Source organism: Heteronotia binoei, chromosome 1 (genome assembly GCF_032191835.1).
Source record: "Heteronotia binoei isolate CCM8104 ecotype False Entrance Well chromosome 1, APGP_CSIRO_Hbin_v1, whole genome shotgun sequence".
NCBI classification, from domain to species: domain Eukaryota; kingdom Metazoa; phylum Chordata; class Lepidosauria; order Squamata; family Gekkonidae; genus Heteronotia; species Heteronotia binoei.
In genome coordinates this window covers 84,292,972-84,317,210 of record NC_083223.1, presented here as the reverse complement: position 1 = coordinate 84,317,210, position 24,239 = coordinate 84,292,972, and positions in this window count along the sequence as shown.

Genomic DNA, 24,239 nt, shown 5'->3' with positions numbered 1-24,239 from the left:
AGATGAGGAGGCATGTGAAGAGGAAACTGAAAGGAAAGGTAAATATGGTCAAAACCCTTGCGGAAGCTTGGAAACTATTTAAAACTATAATCCTAGAAGCTCAAATAAAATACATACCACAAGTTAGGAAAGGCACAAACAGGCATAAGAAAAGGCCTGCATGGTTAACAAACAAAATAATGGAAGCTGTAAAAAGTAAGAAGGACTCCTTTAAGCGGTGGAAAACCAGTCCAAGTGAGTTTAGTAAAAGGGAACACAGGCTGTGGCAAATCAAATGCAAGACTGTGATCAGGCAGGCAAAAAGGGACTATGAGGAGCATATTGCAAAAAACATAAAGACCAACAATAAAAATTTCTTCAAATATATTAGAAGTAGGAAACCAGCCAGGGAGGCAGTGGGGCCCTTGGATGACCATGGGGTAAAAGGATTACTGAAGGAGGATAGGGAAATGGCTGAGAAGCTGAATGAATTTTTTGCCTCCGTCTTCACTGTGGAAGATGAGAACTTTTTGCCCAACCCAGAACCACTAATTCTGGAAGGGGTGTTGAAAGACCTGAGTCAGATTTAGGTGACAAAAGAGGAGGTCCTACAACTGATAGACAAATTAAAAACTAATAAGTCACCGGGTCCGGATGGCATACATCCGAGAGTTCTGAAAGAACTCAATGTTGAACTTGTGGATCTTCTAACAAAAATCTGTAATCTTTCATTAAAATCTGCCTCCGTTCCTGAGGACTGGAAGGTAGCAAATGTCACCCCCATCTTTAAAAAGGGTTCCAGAGGAGATTCGGGAAATTACAGGCCAGTCAGTCTGACTTCAATACCGGGAAAGTTGGTAGAAAACATTATCAAGGACAGAATGAGTAGGCACATTGATGGACACGGGTTACTGAGAAAGACTCAGCATGGGTTCTGTAAGGGAAGATCTTGCCTCACTAACCTGTTACATTTCTTTGAGGGGGTGAACAAACATGTGGACAAAGGAGACCCAATAGATGTTGTTTATCTTGACTTCCAGAAAGCTTTTGATAAAGTTCCTCATCAAAGGCTCCTTAGAAAGCTTGAGAGTCATGGAGTAAAAGGACAGGTCCTCTTGTGGATCAAAAACTGGCTGAGTAATAGGAAGCAGAGAGTGAGTATAAATGGGCAGTCTTCGCAGTGGAGGACGGTAAGCAGTGGGGTGCTGCAGGGCTCAGTACTGGGTCCCATGCTCTTTAACTTGTTCATAAATGATTTAGAGTTTGGAGTGAGCAGTGAAGTGGCCAAGTTTGCGGATGACACTAAATTGTTCAGGGTGGTGAGAACCAGAGAGGATTGTGAGGAACTCCAAAGGGATCTGTTGAGGCTGGGTGAGTGGGCGTCAACGTGGCAGATGCGGTTCAATGTGGCCAAGTGCAAAGTAATGCACATTGGGGCCAAGAATCCCATCTACAAATACAAATTGATGGGGTGTGAACTGGCAGAGACTGACCAAGAGAGCGATCTTGGGGTCGTGGTAGATAACTCAATGAAAATGTCAAGACAGTGTGCGTTTGCAATAAAAAAGGCCAACGCCATGCTGGAAATTATTAGGAAGGGAATTGAAAACAAATCAGCCAGTATCATAATGCCCCTGTATAAATCGATGGTGCGGTCTCATTTGGAGTACTGTGTGCAGTTCTGGTCACTGCACCTCAAAAAGGATATTATAGCATTGGAGAAAGTCCAGAAAAGGGCAACTAGAACGATTAAAGGGCTGGAACACTTTCCCTATGAAGAAAGGTTGAAACGCTTGGGACTCTTTAGCTTGGAGAAACGTCGACTGTGGGGTGACATGATAGAGGTTTACAAGATAATGCATGGGATGGAGAAAGTAGTGAAAGAAGTACTTTTCTCCCTTTCTCACAATACAAGAACTCATGGGCATTCGATGAAATTGCTGAGCAGACAGGTTAAAACGGATAAAAGGAAGTACTTCTTCACCCAAAGGGTGATTAACATGTGGAATTCACTGCCAAAGGAGGTGGTGGCAGCCACAAGCATAGCCACCTTCAAGAGGGGTTTAGATAAAAATATGGAGCAGAGGTCCATCAGTGGCTATTAGCCACAGTGTGTGTGTGTGTGTATATATATATATATATATATAATTTGCCACTGTGTGACACAGAGTGTTGGACTGGATGGGCCATTGGCCTGATCTAACATGGCTGTTCTTATTTTCTTATTGTCTGATGAAGTGTGCTTCTGGCACACGGAAGCTTATGTTCTGAATAAAACTTTGTTGGTCTTAAAGGAACAGCTTGACTCCTACTTATTCTCTCTCTTCCTCCCTTTAAAGTAAAGGAGATACTTCAGTTCATGTAGATTCCCTTTTTGCTTCCAAGATTAAGAAGATACATACCTTCCTAATATTCCAAAACTTGGGTAAATCGAAATTAAGAAATAAAAAACAAGAATGAATAGCCCTTCTGGGAGGATCTATGAAGGGGCTAAAGTTAAATACAGAGGCACTGATCCAAAGTCGTACATGGTCACTACAATGTCTTCAACAAATGCAGAGTGCTGTATCTGAGCCAAAGTTTGTCTGTGCATTTAAGATGTCCAACGCAATTAAGGAGTGGATGGATCAATCAGGCAAACATACATTTTGAACCCTGGTAGGTGAAAGCTGTTTGTATGAGTAGGGAAACCATGGGGAAAGCAATCTCCCTTACCATTTCACTCAAAATTATTAAGCACTTTTTCTATTAAAAGGAACTGTGTCAATACACTGGTTCAGTTCTGACACTATATAAAGTCATGGTTTAATTACAATATGGTTAATCCAACTGTCTAAATTTGGGCTTCTCCTCTCACTATAGTTAGGATCCGTCAAAACTGGTTCTGAAACCATAATGTGAAGTCATTGTGTTAACCGATAAGTTTCAACTTTGCTTTCTTATAATGAACAAATATCCTGGTTTAAAACTCAGAATATAATCCACAAAATACCCTTCATTGGGGTATCAAATGACATGTTACAGTGTACAAACTTCTTGAGTTCTCCAGAACTTTTCTTCAGGCTAAACTTTATGCGAGGGGGAGGGGTGTTAAGGCAAAATGCTAGGACATGATATAATCAAGTCCTGTTGCAGTCTACTATTGCATTGTGCTCAGATGTTAGATGCAAAGCTGATGTTGGGATTGAGTAACTTCCAACTTTTTATGAGCAAGTTTCCATGAAAAAAAAAATTACATTCCACAGAAAACACAAGTAACACCAAATCACAGGACACCAGCATCATCTTTGCTTTTAATATCTGAGCACAATGCAAAAGCAAACTGTGACAGGACTTTATATCATGTCCTAGTTTTCCTAATTTCTTTTTTGTGTTTTGTTTTTGTAAAATCCATCCTGAAAAAGAGTTTTGAAGACCTCAAAAGCTATTGCATAGTGAAGCTACAACACAATACCCAGTTTCCTTTAATTAAATGGGGGGGGGGGGTGTTAATTCTAAAAACTCCAAGGCAGAGAACTTGGTTTGCAAAAAAAGATATAATAATACTTAACTAAAAACTCTTTCATGCCCACTGGATCCACAATTCTTCTGGCCTGAGTCTGAACAGTTCGGGTAGGTTCTATAGCAGCTTAGTATCAAAGAAACTGTGACCTACTCTTGCACTGAAGCCTTCTGGGTTAGCCTCTTAAGGAGGTAGTACTCAACAAACCTGTGAAATTGGGAGATCCCCAGCTCCCACTTGGAGGCTGGCAACCCTACTAATTAAACAACATTTAGCTCACAGTCTTGGCTTGCTACAAATGCTAGTTTCCTATTGAGGCCCCTCCCATCCTGAAACCTCAACCTCCTAAGGCTCCACCCCCAAATCTCCAGGAATTTCCTAGTCTGGAGCAGGCAATCTATCACCTTGAGCAAGGGGACTCTATGGCTGAGCAGCATGAAAGGATAATACCAGGCAAGATTAAGCCAGGATGTCTGTGTTCATGTGAAATCATAACTGGGACTGTGATTATTTAATTAAACTGTGTTTTTTTGCTAGAGCAAAGGCAATGAAACCATGATTGTCAAGGCAAACCAGGACTAGAGTAAACTAAATCCTAATTTAGCAAGCTAACCATAGTCAAAATGAACCACAGATTTGTGTTGTCTCAGCAGAGCCCTTTCAGGGACCACTGGAACTAAGTGTGTCCAGTCCTTCTTTTAATCTTCATTATACATAGTCTACTTGATTGGAAACCTAGGTGAGGGTCGCCTGCTACCAGGCCTCACCTCTCCACTGACAGTCAGCTGGCTGGGGGGACATAAACCCCAAAATGGAGGAACACAGGACGTTGGGGTGTTTTTTCACCTACCCTGCATAGCCTGTCAGTTGAATGGGGATTTGGCTAAAGGGAGGTGCTGTTAAATAGGATGGTCACTTAGGTTATGGCAGGTTTTGTGGTTAATGAGCTTATGCGGCTAGGGGAGGGCCAGAAAGCATCCCCCCTTTGTGGGGTTAGGGGTCTGTCAGGATCAACCTTTGTGTTTGCCGGCCCAGGGTGGGAGAATGCCTTTGGGGCTTACCTAGACGTTTCCTCTCATTGAGTTGCTCAGCTCGTGGGTGGACTTTCCAGGCTTTGCCTGCTTGCTGAGCTGGCCTCGTTGAAGTTGTGGTATGCAGCTCTGGCCAGGGGCTTGGGCTCTCGCCCATTAAATGACAGGGGAGGTGTCTGTTGAGACCCCTGACCAGGCCACTTGCAATATGTTGCCCTTGCCGATTTTGAATTAAATATAATAAAGTGGCCCTTAGTTTTATCCAATTTATTGTGTGTGACTCTTTATTCCAACTTTGGGGGGCAAATGGAAGAGATGTAGGCATGTCAGGGCAATGCTCTGGTTTGGGGGCTAAAAATGTATGGTAGAAACTACTTCTACATTGAGGTTTTGCCAAAAACCAAAACATTGCCCCGATGTCCCTGAGGTTACTCTTAGGTCATATTAGAAGTCATTTGGGCACCTCACTGAATTGTAGAATGAAACTCCCTGCTCCCTGTAAGCCTACCCCTCATCTTCTGCCATCAGTCAGGAGGGACCTGGAAACCCTACTAGAATCCCAGCATCCACCCAATGCATTTTAAACCAACAACGTATTTTCAGGATCTTGTTAGGGTATGATTTGTGTTGAGTGCCTACAAGTATGCATCTTAGCTCAAAATTTCCAGAAATACCTTGCTGAATCAGAAGTCACCAGAAACTGGCTTGTAGTCTATCACCAAATTATGATCAACCTGCTTCCCACTCCATCTTAGATTATAAACTTCCTGACTTGATTGTCATATCAGTTTTGCATTCTGCACAGTGCCCCAAGCCTGACTGGTGTTTGATAAATGTTCAATAGCAACCCAATACTCCATTTCAAAACAGTTCGTGATTCAGGTTGAATGTAAAGCAGAATCGAGGTGAGACAGTTTCTCAGGGAACCTAAAGAGCAAAGACATCCTTATCTCAGATTTAGTACTCTATTTAAATTGAGGATATTGAAGTATAATGTAACACACAAGACAGCATGTGCCATATGGTAGCGTGTAGAACTGAAGAATTCCCATATGCTCACTATCGTCTTCCTAACAAAGGCATCACCATGTGTTTGCAATAAGCTAGAATTAACTTTGAGTTCTCCCTTTTTATTTTTAAAAGAAACCTCAGAAATCAAAATAAGATGAGGGCGAAAAGGAAGTGTATAATGCATGAAGTTTAAAAATCTAAATATCAAGTAGTTTGAATCTATAATTTCACACCAGGACAGGCTTATTGTATTTGATTTTATTAAGCCTATCTTCACCTAAACACACTATGTATTCTACAGCTGGTTAAAAGCCAAATTGTTTTGCAACTGTGGATGGTGTCTACTGTGATAAGACCTCCTGCAAGAGAGATCAATAAAGCTTCCCTTTTTTTTTCCTTGCCTCACAGCCTCAAAAATTATTTTGTGCCACAATGATCACTACTGGGTAGGAAATAAAGAGATGTTGAAATCTATCAAATTTTTCTTAGCAAGGCCGGATTAGTTCAGAACTCCACAGCATGATAGTTAAAGTCCTCTATCAACACAAGGCTGACAGGCAGACAAAGACTGTGATAGGGTTGTTGTTTTCCCATATTCATTTCAGGGGCCACAGACCTTGTTCCTTATAATGAGGAAGACAAAAGAAAATAGCCATGCAAGGTTTTTAAGAGTCTGTGAGCATCCAATTCAGAATGAAACAAATAATAGGGGGTATAGCTCAGTGGTAGAGCATTTGACTGCAGGATGAAACAAATAATTTAACAAAGCTTTTCTCCTTGGGAACTTTGCAGCAGTGTGGTGAGACCAGCAATACTTCCTGCTAAAAGAAAAAGAGCAATGTTTAAAGCTGCAAGGTGATCCATGACTGTTATAGATGTCACAATCTTCACAGGTATTCAGGGCAGGCATTAAACTAAGGCTTCACTGCCATCATCATAACTGTTCTCCGCCAAGCTAGGCATTATTTTGGCATATCCCATGTGTTACAATGCAGGAACTACACTTTCTGATATAGCTGAGGTTAGATCCATTCCAAGTGCTCAGGGTGTAGGGCTGCTAAACCCCCGGTTGGGGTGGAGGACGCCCTGCCTGATTTCCCATTGCCTGCTGCTGCTTGGAGTGGTGACAGGGGATAAATTAAAATTTAAAAATAGAAAGCCTATCCATGTGTAAAACCACAGAGTTCTGAGAGATTTCTATGACTACCCACAGTCACTTCTGGGTTGTACTTGATTGTATCTGGAAGTGACATCATTGTGTCTGGGATGATGCCCCACAAACCATGTCCCTGCCCACCTAGCCTTCTATTGGGGTGTGATGAACCCTTCCTCATACTTTTCCAGCCAGGCTTTGAGATTAGAGGTAAGCCCCATAGTGAATCATCAGTTATCATGGATGAAATTAAATATGAGAAACTGCAAGTAAGAGAAGGGTTGTTATTCCTGCCCATCAGCTTTCTGCTACAAACACTTTTTGATCAATCACAGATTTCCACTAGCTTGGCAAATATGGCTGTGAGAGCATGTGCTTACTAAATGCAACATGTAGTTGCATCATTATAAACAGTAGAGATGTGGATATTGGGGGGAAATGTATTTTTCAGAGTCAGATTTTGGAAAGAGCATAAATTCCAGCATTTAATGGTATTAAGATCCCCCAGTACCATTTTTGGGATTATGATTTTGGCTTTTCCACAATTCCACAATTTATTTTGGTTATCCCTATTAGAGGACATTTTCAGAGTAGCTGGAATGGTTGTATTTCAATCAAACGATATATTTGTATGGCAGCTAGTGCTGTCTGTCCATTACAGACCTCCCATTTTGAAAGAATTGCACCAATGAGTCCTATTCTACAGGGCCTGAATAAGATCCCCACACACATCCTACTTGCGGAGCTGCAGACTGGAAGGAAAAAATGGCCCTAGCTCTGGAAAAAGCCCTGTCCTCACAAAGGAGGGAGAAAAGGAGAATGAGTCAGCCAGAATCTCAGTTCTGCCATTATGGGAGATTTTTCAATTGAGCAGGGGTGGCCAACGGTAGCTTTCCAGATGTTTTTTTGCCTACAACTCCCAATGGCTGGGGCTGATGGAAGTTGTAGGCAAAAAACATCTGGAGAGCTACCGTTGGCCACCCCTGCAATAGAGGAACTGGAGAAGCTGTTTTTCAACCAAATACCAAAATTTCAGGAGAGGCAGCGCTGCCTGTCCACTAAATACCCTACATTTTAAATGAATGAACCAAGAAGACTCCAGTTCTGTGGGCCCTCCACAAAAATTTCCTCAACCATCCTACTTTCAGAGAAGGAAGGACCCACACAAAGGGGAGCAAAAGGAACCAGTCAGATTTGTAGCTCTGTACCTAGCTTGTCTCAGCCCACATCCATCTTCCCTAGGCCACTGCCTGGGAAATTCAGAGAATCAAAGAAAAACAAGATGCCTGAAAAACTGCAAGATGCATAATCCGGCCCCTTCCCGCCCGCGCCGGCTTTAGCCGGCTTTAGGGCGGGGGCCGAGTTTGCCTCCCCGGATGGAGCGAGGCAAGACGGCCCCTTCATCCGGGGATGTTGGGGCGTGGTTGTTGGGGGCCTTATAGGCCAGACCACGCCTGCGGCCACGCACTTTGGCTGGCCGTTTTCGGGAGAAGAGCACGTCTTCCCCAGTCCCTTCAGACGCTGCAGGGCCTCAGGGGAAAGGCGGGGTAGCGTCGTCGGCGGGAGCGGGACTGGCGGCTGAGGCGCTTGTCGCCCCCCCCCCCTTCCCACCCTCCTCCCTCCTTTTGGCGGCCAGGAACGGCGATCGACTCACCGGCCTCAGGACGAGCTTCGCGGGAGAGCGGCGAGCGGCCGCGTCGCTACTTTCCGGCCTGCTTCTGAGGCAGCAGCAGCTGTTTCGCGCGGCGCCTGGCCGCCTCTCAGCCGGCCAGCGCGGTTTGTATCGGGGGTGATTGGGGCGGCGTGCATTCGTGCGGCGCTGTGCCGCTTGAGTTAGTGGGCGTCTCCCCCCCCGGAGGCTTTCTTGGTTGCCCCCGCACGTCCTGGCGTGTAGGTGGGCGGATTTGAGCGACCCCTCCCCCCCCACACACACATATTCCGCAGGTGGTTTGCAGGCCTGGGTCCTCTCATTCAGGGGGCTGAGCCTGGGCTGGTGTACACTGCACGGTTGTGGGTAGAGCTGCCATTTGCGGTTCTACTGGGTGTAAAATGGGCCTAATTTCTCTCTTGCTTTTGTACTGGGCCTGGTCTGAGACATGCCCAAGGGTCAAGGGAAGTCAAAGGGCAAGCAGCCCTTAAAGAAGGGTCAAAAGAGGCCCAACCCCAGTGGCCCCCCGGGATCGGAGGAGGAGGCCCGAACCAGGCAGGCTATTGTCGATAGCCTGGCGGCCTTGGAGAGGCATCATGGGTTGGAGCCTGGGGCTACCCTCCCTCCCCGCGGGCGCAAAGCAGCTCGGTCTTCGACCAGGGCCTTCGAGCAGGAGGTCCTGGCCCGTCTTTCTTCCTTGCAGGAAATGGCAGCACTTCCGGGCCCTTCAGGCGGGTCCGGCCAGGAGCCTCCTGACGACAACTCAGATGTGGAGGAAGGTAACGCCCCTGAAGGGCCGGCCCGCCCGGGCGGTGCAGCTGGTGCTATTCCTGTCGGGGTGCCGGCCGGCGTGGAGCCTGATGGTAAGAAGGGGCGGCCAGGTGAATCCGGCGCATGGCCTTGGGGGGGTTGGAATCCTTGGTATTCATCGTACATGTCGGCCCCACCGGCCAGTTTTAGCCTGGGGTGGGCGCCTGGGCCGGCCTCGACAGCAGGTTCGTTTGGCCAAGGGCAAGTTTTGCCATGGGGCCCGACCCCGGGAGCGGGAGTGGCAGTCACCCCTCCTGCGCCTTCCGATGCTGCTGGCAAGCCTGCCCCGGCGGGCGCTTTGCCCTGGGGGAGCCAATCGGGCGGCCTGTCGCCATTAGGATGGCCGTTCCCTCAGTGTGTGAACTGGGGTTGCCCCCCGGGTGCATGGGGTTCAGTCCCCTTTCACTGCCGCCCTTTTGGAGACACTGCCATGCCTTTAGGAGACCACCTGACGACGGCCACGCGGGAAAAAATCCTGCGTGGTGAGTATGTGGATGTTTTTGGCCTTCTTTATCGGGAGCTCGAAAAGAAGGACAAAGATGAACTAGACGAGAAAGATAAAGAAAAGATCAAACGCCGCAAGGTGGAAAGGAACTGGGCCAATTGGTTGCCGGGGTTCTTGATTTACGCCGGGGTCATCGCGCGGGCACAACCTGCACGGGCCTCCCCGCTGTTTCAATATATTGACATAATCTATAAAGCCTATACGGACTTCTCTGGCGCTGCCTGGCAGCAGTATGACGAGGAGTTCCGCATGAGAGCGGCCTTGAACCCCGGCATCCCTTGGGACCAGATCCACCAGCAGCTTTGGCTGCAACTCATGTCGCCAGCTAAGCCTAACAGTGGTGACAGGTCGGATAGCGGCCATTTAGTCAGTAAACAGGCAATGGCGTCAGGTCCCCACTCATCAGCGGGGCAGCCGGTTCAACCCCGGCTGGTCTGTTGGGATTTTGCTTCCCAGGCGGGGTGCACCAGAAAGCCGTGCAAATACAAGCATGAGTGCCCGTTGTGTGGCGGTGCCCACTCGTTGTCCTCCTGCAGTAAGACGAAGCCCCGGTCGGGGGGCAGGTGGTCGGCGGGCAGTGGTAACGCCCCTGGACCTGGAAAAGGGCCCCAGTCCCATCAGGGTGACGGTTCTTAGAAGTTTGCTAGCGGCTTACCCGCGAGCCCGAGACCGGGTTTATTTGTTGAATGGTTTTAGTTATGGTTTCCGCATTCCGTTTCAGGGGCCCAGGGGCCCCTGTATGTCCAGTAATTTGCAGTCCATCAAAGGGATGGAACCGGTTGTTAGAGACAAAATCCTCAAGGAATGCAGGGAGGGCCGGGTTTTAGGCCCTTTTGTTACCCCTCCAGTTCCCAATCTGAGGGTATCACCGTTGGGCGTGGTGCCTAAGAAGGCCCCGGGGGAATTCCGTCTTATCCACCACCTTTCGTATCCGGAAGGAGGGTCAGTCAATGATGGCATTCCGGACTCCCTTTGCACAGTGAAATATACCTCTTTTGATCAGGCAGTCAGGATCGTCCGGAGCTGCGGGGTGGGGGCGGAAATGGCGAAATGCGACATTAAGTCGGCATTTCGCCTGTTGCCGGTACACCCGCATGACTTCGAGCTCCTGGGTTTCACTTTCGAAGGGAAGTTTTATATGGACCGGGCCCTTCCTATGGGATGTGCCATCTCGTGCTCAGCCTTTGAGCGTTTTAGCACTTTCCTCGAGTGGGCCCTACGGGCCCGATCCGGTCTGGCCACCTCGGTGCATTACCTGGACGATTTTTTGTTTGTGGGTCACCAGGGGACGGGCCAGTGCGCCCACCTGCTTCAGACCTTTATGGAGCTGACATCGGAATTGGGAGTTCCACTCGCGCACGAGAAAACGGAGGGCCCAGCGGCCATCTTGACTTTCTTGGGCATCGAGTTGGATTCTGCTCAACAGGCGTCCAGGTTGCCAGGGCAAAAAATCGACCAGTTGAAGCAGATGCTGACCACGGCTATGTGCCGGCGCAAGTTGTCGCTATTGGAGCTTCAGAAACTAGTGGGCCACCTTAACTTTGCCTGTAAGGTAGTGGCCCCGGGGAGAGCATTTCTGCGGCGCTTGTGCGACGCCATGTCGGGCTTGCGCCGGCCCCATCACCGGGTCAGGATCACCCAGGGCATGAGACTGGATTTGCAGGTGTGGCTGCACTTCCTGTCCGATTTCAACGGGGTCTCTTTCTGGCGGGAGGAGCTTACGCTCGAAGCTGAGCTACAGGTTACTTCCGACGCCTCTGGGTCTATCGGTTTTGGTGTTTATTTTCGTGGCCACTGGTGCGCTGAAGCCTGGCCTGCTGAGTGGCTGGCCAGCGACCTTTGCCGGAATTTAACGTTTTTGGAATTTTTTCCGATAGTGGTAGCACTTCGATTATGGGGACCGGCTTTAGCTAATCGTGTGGTCCACTTCTGGTGTGACAACTTAGCAGTCGTCCATGTGATCAATACGCTGTCCTCTAAATCGGCCCCGGTTATGCGCCTGGTTAGGGCGTTTGTTTTATGTTGTTTACGCTTAAATGTCTTGTTTTTGGCTAAGCACGTGCCCGGCGTGTGCAATGGAGTTGCGGATGCCCTGTCTCGTCGGCAGATGGAGCGATTCCGCCTCCTCGCACCAGAGGCCGATCTCCTGCCAGCCCGGATGCCCGCAGAAATGTGGCGGCTTGGAGACTCGAGGTCCACCGAGCAATGATGCTGGCCCTGGCGCCTTCCACCAGGAAGGCCTACCACCGCGTTGTTACCCAGTTCCAGACCTTTAGGGAGCAGGTGGGGTTGGCCATCCGTTGGCCTGTTCCGGTATCGCACCTGATGCAGTTTTGCGTGCATCTAAAAGGTAAGGGGCTAGTCGTCAAGACGATTAGGGCCAAGTTGGCAGCCCTGGCTTTTCATGGAAAGATTAACGGCTTCCCAGATAGGTCTGATGACTTCAGACTGCGCAAAATGCTTGAGGGCCGGGCGCGGGAACAGGGACCCCGAGCTGACACCCGGCACCCTTTTTCACCAGCTGTATTGAAGGGACTCAGGGCCGTTTGGCCTTCAGTTTGCTTTTCTAGTTTCGAGGCCGCGCTATTTCAGGCGGCGGCGATGACGGCATTTTTCGGGGCACTCAGAGTGAGTGAGCTGGTGGTCAGCTCCCGGAAGGACCGCTCCGAGCGGGCCCTACAAGCGGGTGATATTAAGATCCAGGGGGCAGCGTTGTCATCTCAATCCGTAAGTCAAAGACGGATCAGAGACAACGGGGCGTGTCCATCACCCTGGGACCCTGCCGTGATAGTGACATTTGCCCGGTAGGAATATATCGCTGTCCGTGGGGATACTCTGGGGCCACTATTCCGGCACAAGGACGGGCTGCCATTGACCAAATTCCAGTTTTGGTCTGTAACAAGCCGCGCCCTTGACAAGCTTGGCCTGGGTGGGGTACGGTTCGGGACCCATTCTTTCCGTATTGGCGCTGCATCGACGGCGGCGGCCATGGGATACCCGGTAGCTGCCATTCAGAAAGTCGGAAGGTGGAGGTCTGCGGCTTATAAAGGTTACGTGCGGCCCATTACCCACTGAGGGTGCGTTGGTAATGTTGATGGTTACAATTTGTTTATTTGTTTCAGGTGCTGTGGCGTGGGGCGAGAGGACAAGGATCTTGATCGCCGGCCACAGCATGATTTTTTGGGCCACCCACTACGCTCGACGGTCGCCCTTTGATTCGCAGCTGGGCCTCAGTGAGCGGGCAGTGGTGGAATGGCAAGGGCGTCGGGGTTTACGTTGGGACGGCCTCTTGCCGCTGTTGTTCCGGGGGAGGGTCGGCCCTCCGCCTCGGATTTTGTTGATTCACCTTGGGGGTAACGATTTGGGCCTGGTGCAGGGGAGGGCCCTGTCATGCCAGGTGATACGGAGCAGGTGGCCCGAGGTGCTGATTCTGTGGTCCGCCATCCTTCCGCGGCGGGTGTGGAGGGCTGCTTGGAACCCAGCCGGTGTCGAGAGGGCTCAACGCAAGGCTAATAGGGCGATGCGGAGGGCGCTCGCCGGGGGCCTTGGTATTTACCTGCCACACCCGGCCATCCGGTCGTACAGGGCGGACCTGTATCGGCAGGACGGTGTCCACCTGTCCGTAGCAGGTAATAGGGCTTTCTTGGTTGACCTCCAGCTGGGGCTTAGGCTGGCTTTAGGCCAGCGGGTGGGCCCAAGTGCCTAAGCAGAGGCTTGGCATTGTGGTGGCGGTACTGGAAGTCAGGTTTGTTTGGTGGGCACCCACGGTTTTCCCCGGTTAAGGGAGGTAGCGGGGGACGGACGGCAGCTGGGTTCAACGGCCCTCTGCGGCCCTTCCCGCTACAAGGGTCCCTCCTTTGCGTGCCGGCCCTGGGAGGGCGGCAGCGCCACTTGGAGGGGACCCCCGACCGTTGCCGGCCTGGCAGCAGCTAGTTTCACCGGGCTGCTGCTGGGGGCGGGGTGTCCCGCCCATCCCCGGGCAGGGAAGGGTTTTGGATTTCCCTTCGCCTGCCCGGGTAGTTGTTAGGTTGCCCCAGCTGTTTGTTCAATAAAGTTGCCCTGTTTATACCCATACACTGTGTTGTCTCGTCCTTCCGACTGGGGGGGCAAAAACAGATTTTTCAGCAGAGAGGTTTGTAATGCCTAAGAATCCTAGAGTTGTATAATCATTCCAGGAAACCATGGTAACAACCTGAAACATAATTTTTTGGTATATTTTTGATGCTGGAATTCTGGAATGTTTGCCCCTAATAAATATATATATTCTAGTTAACAAACTAAACAATATCCCAGTTTCCTCTCATTAAAGTGGAAAAACAATGTCACTGTGTATATCTACGTACTTATATAAGTTTTTACCACTCACTATCGTGGCTTCTTCCCAGGAACCCTGGAAACTGTAATTTAGGTGAAGTAGCTTAGTTAGATCCCAGACTGATCTCACTGAAATATGGCTCCTAGATAAAATTATTAAAACAATTCAAACCTATAGTGCAGATGCAAAACCCAGGAATGAAGAAATTATATATATTATAATGAATGAAGAAATATCAATAGAGGTTCTCTTTCATAGAAGAATCAATGAGCATGAAGAGGGGAGAAGAAATCCCATTTGATTAGTTCCTCCTCTCTTCCTCCCCTTCTCTTCTTCCTTTGTTGCTGTTACCCCATCATCACTGTCTCCTCCTCTTGCTGCATTCTTCTTCCTACTGCTGCTCCCACCTGATCCCTGCCTCACTGCCATTGCCTCCTCCTTCATCACCGCCTGCTGTTCTCTCCCTCTAACCCTTACTTTCTTTCCTTTCTCTAGGCCACTCTTACCACTTACAGAGAGCCAGTTTGGTGTACTCTTATCTGAGAGAACCAGATTTGATTCCCCACTCTCCCACTTGCAGCTTCTGGAATGGCCTTGGGTCAGCCTTAGCTATTGCAGAGCTATCCTTGCCCACCTACCTCACAGGGTGTCTGTTGTGGAGTGGGGAGGTAAAGGAGATTGTAAACTGCTCTGAGACTCTGAGATTCAGAGTGTGGGGCAGGATATAAATCAAATATCATCTTCTTCTTTTAATATTTGTATGGAGTTTCTTGGCAAATGTATAGATGATACCATAATATTGTGACAATCTAACATTGTGAGGTTATTTGATTAGCACTCTGAGGCCTTCAGAATTAGATATGTAATTCTGAGGTATACCTATGTGTGGGACAAACCACTGAGTGAGAATAACTCTGTCTATGCAATACCGTTTGGGATGTCAGATGTCTCAATATACAAATAATTTGAGGTTGGGTTCTCACTAGAGAAGCTTCTGGTGGACTGTACACTTTATTTTTAGATTTTTATCAGCAGATGGTCAGAAACTTTGCTTTTTCCTTAAGAAGTCTACTGAACTTTCTGCATTTTACTAATGTGAAAAGCAAATTAAAAGTCCTACAAGCTGAAAGCACCAGACAGATGACACATTGTCTAGGAGATTCTGAAGATATTAAATGCTACTTATAAAAAGCAAAGCTATGTTTAAATGCCTATCTACCCCCTGCTGCTTAACTATATTAAAGATTAAAACCAATCGTTTTGGAGCCTGAAAACTCTGTAATAGGTTCTTAGGAAGAACATGTCAGCATACTAGATAAGGCAACTATTAAATTGTTGCTACCATGGACTGCTGACTTGTGTCATTCATTTAAAATGAGTTATTGTCATTGTTACCGAGTGAAACAGAAGAATCTTCAGTTCCCGGTTATATAGCATGCCTTTTAAATGGGTGCCTTTGACTGATTTATAAAATAAGGTCTCTAAAGGAGAAAGTACCTGGGTCTTGGGCATTTCAAAGTGATTTAGTGGGAGTATCTTCAGAGCTTTTGTGCATTTGAGAAGACAAATAGCAGAGTCTTGCATTAACATGTTTTCAATAATGTTTTGAACATCTGAATTGACTGGGAAAGAGACTGCAAAAAAGGGGACAAATTTGTTCCAGTTCACCTGGAAGATTTTTTTCCCAATGAAGTAAATTCAAGGACTGCAACTTTAAAGAATTCTATAAATTATTCATCCCAATAAAAGGCTCAGATGTGCCCAGTAATCTTCATTTCACTTCCATTTGTTTCCAATAACCCTACTGATTATAACAAAGTTCACTGCCACACTAATCTAAGACCCATTGATTTCACTGGATATTCAGGGACTCTTTGCATTACCATTTTACTTGAAATGAACACCATCATGCAGAGTATTAGGCTTTCAGTGCACATCAGCTTGTGCCTGAACAATAATACTTAGCAATGTGTTATGACTGCTCAACCATGCATTAGATCATTACAGGCTCATCAAGTAGCCACTGTGTCCCCAACTGATGAGATAAAGATGTCCTTACGTGCATGGAACAGTGCCACACCCTTTGCCTATTTAAAGCTGCAGTCCTGATAGCAACTCTTTTCCTTCTCTGCCAGAAATTATTTCATTGATGAAACACTGGTTACTTACAACATTTTAAAATTAAACCTAAATAGATGAAAATGTAATAGAAGGTGTGCAAACACCTGGTATATCCCAGCAATCTTTCTCTTCTTATTCCATTATGTCTCCAAATGTTTCTTAATGAATTATGCACATTGTACATGGATTACACCCTTTCTTATAATTTTATGGTTTATTCCAGTAGATTATTCCAGTTTAAGAATTCTGTCATTATCACATTCCATCGAATTAAAATTGGTGCTCTGTGCAAAAGTTATCAAAAGTGTGAGAGGTTACATTTTATTTAATATATTCAGAAGTGGGAACTGGAAGTACCTGCCATGGTGATCTGAATAGGCATATGCATATGAAAAGCTGTGCTTTTCGGAATAAGCTGTCTTGAGTCCCTGAGCGTATATTGAACAATTTCTCATATATTCCCTGCCTCAACTTGGAAATCCATCTAAAGTTTCCTATCAAAAGTTTAGGTTGATAATCAAGAGTGACACTAACTGTGCAATCCTGTGCAGAGTTACTGCAGTTTTAGCTAATTGAACCCAATGGACTTAGACAAGAGTAGCTCTGCATAGGACTGCCACTGTAAGTGTGTTAACCAGATACTTACAGTGTAATTTTTCTTTTCCTGGTGCAACCTCAGTGCTTAAGCTGTACATAAATGTCTGTTGTTAAGGAGGATTCCCCCCTCCTCCAAAAAGGCTTGAAATGGTTGTGCTATCATTCCTACCTTTAAAATAAGTCTTTAGGATTGTCATGAGTGTTGTTTGAGGCTTGCCTGCCCAGCTTCACATATTCAGGAGGCTTGTAACTGCATCTGTCAGGCTTTAAGGAAAGCTTGCTTTTGCCACTAAGAATGATCTAGGTTACGATAATTCTGCAACTTTTAAGATCTTTGCCCCTGTTTCCAATTTGCCAGTTAAAAAAGAACAGGACTGGCATCAGAATGCTTTTATGCCTGAAATTGCCTGAGATTTGCTTAACAATGTTTTGTTTGCCCCTAGGTAGCTTGAAACTCCATCCAAACCACAAAGAAATGTTTTACATTCAGTACAAAATGGTAACTGGCATATCCTTTCAATCTGTAGCAGCTGTGGTGTTCTGTCAGTCCATGCTGTCTTCAGTTAAATCACCCCCGGCAAGACAATGATGAGTTTGCTGCCACCATGTGTGGGACTCGGTCCTGATTTCCTTCTACCACATCAGGCCACCTCAGATGGAGCTTTGTGACCACAGAACAGGTGGTAAGCTGGAAAGCATCCTGGATTTGACAAACAAAAAATGGCCAGTGCTTTTGTCAACTTACTCATGAAAGCTGTAGATCCACTAGAATTCCCAAAGAATATGGGAAAGGGTGGCATTGGGACAAATCGGAGGTATGCCCCAGGGTGAAATATGGTTAGCATAGTCATGAATTCAAAGTATCAGCTTATGAATCAATTGGCTGTGCTATTTGATCTTTGGCTGCTTTGTGCAATCGCTATGTCTCCTGCCATCTCATGGCTTTAAAAGTCAGGTCACTGTTCAATTTGTACCACCACCTGTTACCCATATGGTTTCCTAGAGCATCCTTGACACTAAAACATTATCACAGAGAAATTAAATCAGTATATCTCAATAAACAGAACTAGAGAAAAGGCATAAAAATGCGCTGTAAATTTGAAAAAAAAAACTTGTCTAGACCACATTTATGATTTATTAGTATTAAAGGATCCTTGGCAGGAATGGTTGACACAGCATATCAGACCAATTTGTGCCTCCTTCTTAGACATCCATCTTTAGGACAATTAATTGCAAATTTGCTGTGCTGATCGATGTACACATCAGAGTCGCCAGATGTTTTTATACTTCATGTAATTGTTATGTCCCTCTACACTCTTTGCCTCCACTCCTAACAATTGTTGTACCTGTATTTCCAGACACCCTCTGTGGTCATTTTCACAAATGATGGCTTAATCTTTGCATTTCCCATGTCTGTAATTTAAATGAAAAAGCTACATTTGCTACAATGGCCATTCATTTTTAAATGGCTCTCTGAAGCTTCACGCAGCTCAATATCAACATTCACAAAAGGTTGTGTTTCAAACTATCATGATAATATGTTTCCAATTACTGTGATATGGCACCCCATGAGGCTATACCACTCTGCTCTCAGGTCAAGCACACTTAGAACTCACACAGGGAAACTTTGCTGATGCAAATTCAAAGAAAGTCACTTTGCCCAAATAGCTGAGCAGAAGAACGACTGTTGTAATATATGTCTAAAACAGGACACAGACATCAAAGTGAAGCCTCCATTCTTATAACTGGGCATGCAAGACCAGTGTAATTGATACAGGTAAACAAGAGTGGGATGCCATTCCCCAAGCTGTAAGTGCTTCACCTGTTTTTCTGGTTCCCCCCATAGCTGTCTTGTACCTTGCTCCATTATCCCCACACACATACAACAGACACTTCCCTGGCAAATAACACTGTCAACATTGTGTTATGCTGTTGTAACTCTCTCAGCAAGAAGATACACAATCACAGATCTAACAGTTTTGGGGACTAACAGCCACACAAACACTTTTGACATCTATTGCTCTGCAGGACTGAAGCCCCATTGTACATCTCCAGGAGAAAGTAAAGTGTCAGTGCAACTCTCTTCAACAGATGGGTAAATATTGACTCAGTAGCTTTATTATAGTCTTCAATATGTGCACTCCATCATGTATGAACCCCCAACAGGAGGGGAGGCTGCTAGAACTGCAAACACTTCATATGTGGAATTTTGGAGCCTACTTGCTGATTGCTGCTATTGCAGACCATTTCTCATGACCATCCTTGGGTCTCTTTTGAGTCTTCACAATCATCCAACATGAGCACAGAACAGGATGAAATCAATTCCCAGAGCAATGCTCCACCTCCTAGCTTATTACATGACCAACAGTTACAAGGACCAGCATGCATCTAGCTGCTCTGTTATGGAGTAGCCAGCTCCCTTGATCTAGCCCAGGGTGCCAAATGTGCAGCCTGCAGGCTGTATCTGGCCCCCATAGGGTTCCTATCAGGCCCTCAAGCAACTCACTGTTGTCTGCTTCCTTCTGCCTCGCTCTTGCTTTCTTCTGTGTTGCTGCTTGCTTTGCCAGGCTCTCTCAATCATACAGGAGCAAGACAGCTTGCTTTGCCAGGCTCTCTCAATTGCACAGCAGAGCTCTCTCAGTCACACAGCAAAGCTACTAAGACAAGCCTCTCTGCCCTCCATTAGCTGAGGCTCCCCCCCTCTCCTCATCCCATGAGAAGGGAGGGAAACAGCAACAGCTTACTTTGCACAGTTCCCTCAATCACATAGGAGAACAGGGCTTTTTTTGAGCAGGAACGCACAGGAATGCAGTTCCAGCTGGCTTGGTTTCAGGGGGCGTGGCCTCATATGAGTTCATGCTGGGCTTTTTTTACAAAAGAAGCCCTGTGAGAGAGGTACAAAGAAAACACCTTTAAGACCAACAAAGTTTCGTTCAAGGCATGTGCTTTCTGCAGAGAGAGAGAATGTGTTTCTGTTGGGTTGTTATGCCAGTGTTTTCCTGGGCTGTTATGCCAGTGTTTTCCTGGGTTCCCCTCTTATTTTCACTATATTCATGCCCTCATGATCCAGTCTTTCTCAGTAGGAAAGCAATGTAAATTATTTAGATGAGGAATCACAACAAGCCAGTGAGATGGATTAGGCTGAGAGTGTGTGTCCAGACCAAGTTCCTCTTTGCAAACTGGGGATTTTGAACTAACACTTCCCAGATTGTAGGCTGATACTGACCACTATATATTGCTGTCTCTATGTTCTTGCACTGCCACATAGGAGTTGTAGTTATTTCTCTGGGGAAGACTATAGTTTTATAAACAAGTACATAGCCCTCAGTCTGTGTCATGGTACCTTCACATGTTCTTGACCAGCACAAGAAGCAACTTATGTACAAAAGCTCTCAATGCCCAGTCATTTCATGTTTTCCTCTGGGTTTTAGGCTCAAAGTGTTGGCCATGAGATTTCTGTAATGAATGTCAATAAATCATAAGTAGGTTTTCAACTTATGCACCTGAACAGCATACTCAAGATTGCTACAGCACAGACATTGTCTCCAGTTTTTGATGCAATAATTCAGAGCAAGAGGTGCCAGTAATCAGAGACTGTTGCATAAACAAAATATTGCAAGAGTGCTAATGTTGTAATTAATAATGTTTTATTTTAAATTTAAAAAAAATCTTTAATTGTTGTTGTCTGTCCTTTATAAAGTTTACATCTCCACTACCAGGCATGACATTTTATGACACAAATAGCCCAGGTCAACCCAATCCAACAAAGTCTCATTTATGTCAGATCCTGCCCTCATAACAAATGAGTTTACACTCCCGCTGTAGCCTGGCTGCTTAACCAACAGCTGATCAACCAGTATGCAGTGTTAAGGAGTGTTCTACCTGTGCTCATTCACCATGAAGAGCAGAAAGCAGGGGTAAACCTGTGCTCTTTTTTCTCTTCACAAAAAACAGCTGAGCTCAGCTGTTTGGAAACCCCTGCTCCCAATGAAAAGCCCCAGGGAGAAGAAAGCAGGGGTTTAAACTATAAATGGTTCATTAACTGATATGAACTGATTAAATTTGTGAACTGGCATATCAGTTCATGGTTTAACCATGAGCCAAACCACAAAAATGCAGTTTGTGCCCATCCCTAGTCCCAAAAATGCAGTTTGTGCCCATCTTAGAGTAGGTTTCTTTAGGAGCAAACACACCCCTGCCCTCTTCAAAGCAGGAGAACCAACTCTGTCTCTCCGGGCGCCATTTACTGTCTTCCAGACCCAGTCCAACAGCCTCCTTGGCAGATTTAAACATCCAATTCCAGCCCTCTCCATGTTCACTCACTCTCTCTACATTGTAACTAGCTCAGTCATTGAAATGTATGGAGTCGAACTGGTGTGGGTTTCTTTGTAGTTCCTCTTCTTTAAACAAAATACAACCTCCAGTATGAATGTAATTCTTCATTCCCTGAACGCTTAAGAGGAACATGATCATGAAGATTTATGCATGTTCAAAATTTGGTTACTTGTTGCGATTCAAATGTACTACATAAATTCAGAAATAACCTCTCAGGAAATTGTTCCATTCCCCCCCCTCCCTCAAAGCTCCAGAGATTGCATCACAGTTCATACTCTACTGAAGTCCCAGTTAGAGAGATGTGAATGCTTTTAACCTAACAAAAACATCAATGACTGCAAGACATCTGGCAGAAAATCCTTGACATTCTGGAAAGGCTAAAGGATAGGAAAGTGTCTCTTGTACAGATTTTTCCCTGTTTGAAAACAAGAGAGAAAGAGGAGAATATGGAGGCAAGCAAGCAGATCAAAGCATCATCAAGGTCACTCCTTGTGACTCCTTGCAAGTGACAAGAAGAAGTCCCACTGGATAGAAGAAAGAGTCCTTGCGGGCTGTTGTGAGCATAAGAAAAATGGCAGGCATGAAAGAGATAAAGACAGAGACAAGAAAATGCTCTTTTTTTCTGCTGACAAAGCTTGTCAGAGAAAAAGGGCAGAACCAAAGCATCTGGGAATACTTCTACAACCTTAAGGTGTGTTTTGAAAATTAATTTGTAATAAAGTTACATTAGCCTCAAGCAGAAAATATACTGGCATGTTTGTTTAGATTTTTAGCCTGTCTTTTTCCCCAGGACTTGGGGCAAGTTATGAAATTTCAAAATGACAAACCAATAAATAAATATAGCCAAATAAAGAAGGTTCTTGCGGTGCTTCCAAAAGATTGTGGCTGCAATCCTATGCACATTTTTCCTGGGTGTAAACCCCATAGAATATTGCTGAAGTAGACTTTATAGCCTTGTGCTGATTAAGGCTCTGGTAAATCTCTAGCAATACAGTTCTAACTAGAATTACACACGAGACTCCAGTGGCTTTAGAAGTATGTCGTAAACTTAGGATTGGAGAGCACCACCAAGGCCATGTTGTGTGGCCTTCTTGTATATACAGTGCATAGCTAAAACAGCCGAGAAGGTTGTCTTTGAGTGGATACATGAGGAGCAAGGCAAACCATTGGAAGAAGAGGTTTAAGCTATATCCAGAGAGTACATGTACGGTAGTTTATTTCCAGGACTTCATTTTATATATAAGAGCAACCATTTTGTCCAGCATCCTCCTGTTTTGCATGGTGGCTTAAGCCATCTATTTAAACACTCATGAGTCATCCCTGCATGTTGTGGAAGTAATTAATAATACCCCACCACCTACCTTCTTTGCTTAGTTTAAATGGAGTCTATTATGCTGAAGTATTGTAGAGTATAACCAGTTCTAGCACTTGAAGACTCAAGCAACAGAAGAGGCATTTCAAACAGAAGAAGCAAAAATTACCTAAGGCAAGTAATGTAAAACTCATAGCATCTTCCTAGAAAAAATCCAGCAGGAACTCATTTGTATATTAGGCCACACCCCCTGATGTCACCATTGTTTCATGTGAGGCTTTTTTGTAGGAAAAAGTGTGAATGCACATATTGTTTGTGGCCTGTCTCTTTAAAATGCTCCAAAGTAGTGTCTGGAACAGCAGCCGAGTCCTGCTTCTTCTAAAAGAGACAAACAGCAACTAATGCATGCATACATACTTCACAAATGACAGAGAGTGCATGTATATTGTATATGTATATCTGCATCAGAGTATGAGCAAGGCCAAATGAACTAAAACTTCCACACAGAGAATGCAGCCACCACAATTTGTATGTTAGTGATGGTGCTTTTTTGAATGTACAATCACACAAATTGAGTTGTATGTCCACAAGTTTATACAATTAGAATCCAGCTCAGTGACAGGACCGTCTGCCCCGCTCATTACAATGGGTTCAAAGAACCCCATCTAAATGAATGTTAGACTTCATTCTACTCAGTTGACCAAGTTAGGACCACATTTAATGTTTCATTTCAGGAAACAGAATGTGAGGCAGGCACCCACACACACACCCGGTTGTCCCACTTGGATACTTTTCTATGGTTGCTTTTGGTCGCTCTGTTCTTTCTTGGCTTCCCTGACCTCAGATATGGATGCAGAGTAGGTAAAGGCATCTGCTTCCTCCAGCATCCTGCCTTGCTGGTTCCCCAGCCTGGAGCCTGCATGACTGTATCTTTCCCAACCTCAGGGAAGCCATCCCCTTTTATATCATGCCTCTCCCATCCCCCTTACCCAATAAGACTGTCAGCCTTCCATAACTCTCTCCTCCTGCTGGGCCTCACCTAACTGCCTGTTTGCTCCTGGGGCCATGCCCAACCCAGCAAGTAGGGTGTTGACTTCAGTGGTTCCTCTCTCCTGCCAGACATTCTACAGGGCAACGTGGGGTCTGCCTTCAAGTTGTGTGTGCCACTGCACTCCCTCCAGTGCAGCAGACCTACACATCACTTCTTCATGCACCACTCTTCCACCAGCTCTGCATGCCATCCCTGGATGGGCCACCCCTGTAATCACATTGTATACTCGGCCAGGGTCCACTGGGCCACTCCTCCCCACTGTCCCAGTAAGGCCGTTGCCCACTACTCTTCCACTCACTGTGTCTCTTTGCCAATGACTGGGGGGATGATCCACCCTGGGCAAGCATTATTCCCCCACTAGGCCCAGACACAGAAATAACCATTTTTCAGACTAACAGCAAGATCCCTCACCTGTGATTTGCATCTAGGTCTGTGAGCTGAAAACTCAACTAAATGAGACTGCTCACTGATTGTAGATTGAAGTTAGACCAATATATAATGATAAGGATGCTAAATACTGAAAAGGCTTTATTGACTATGGGTGGATGACTCCTCACAGCTTGGTGGGCTTGAATTTCAGCATGGTAGCTTCACAGAGAATCCTCCAAATCAATGTATTGAGCTTGGATTATATAATAGATGGGTACATTGCTATTTTTTACAGGTTGTGTTCTAGAAAACAACAGACCACTGTCATGCACCAGGACATGGTGAGCTGCAGACAGGTGGACCTGGAATCTAATGAGTGCTACTAATTTATTTTGGGGGTGATACCAAGGCCAAGAGAGTAATTTCAAAAGAAGAATTTGTCACTGACTCAGCAGAGTCTGCATGTCCTTTTCTTCTTGACATTTACAACAAATGTGTGA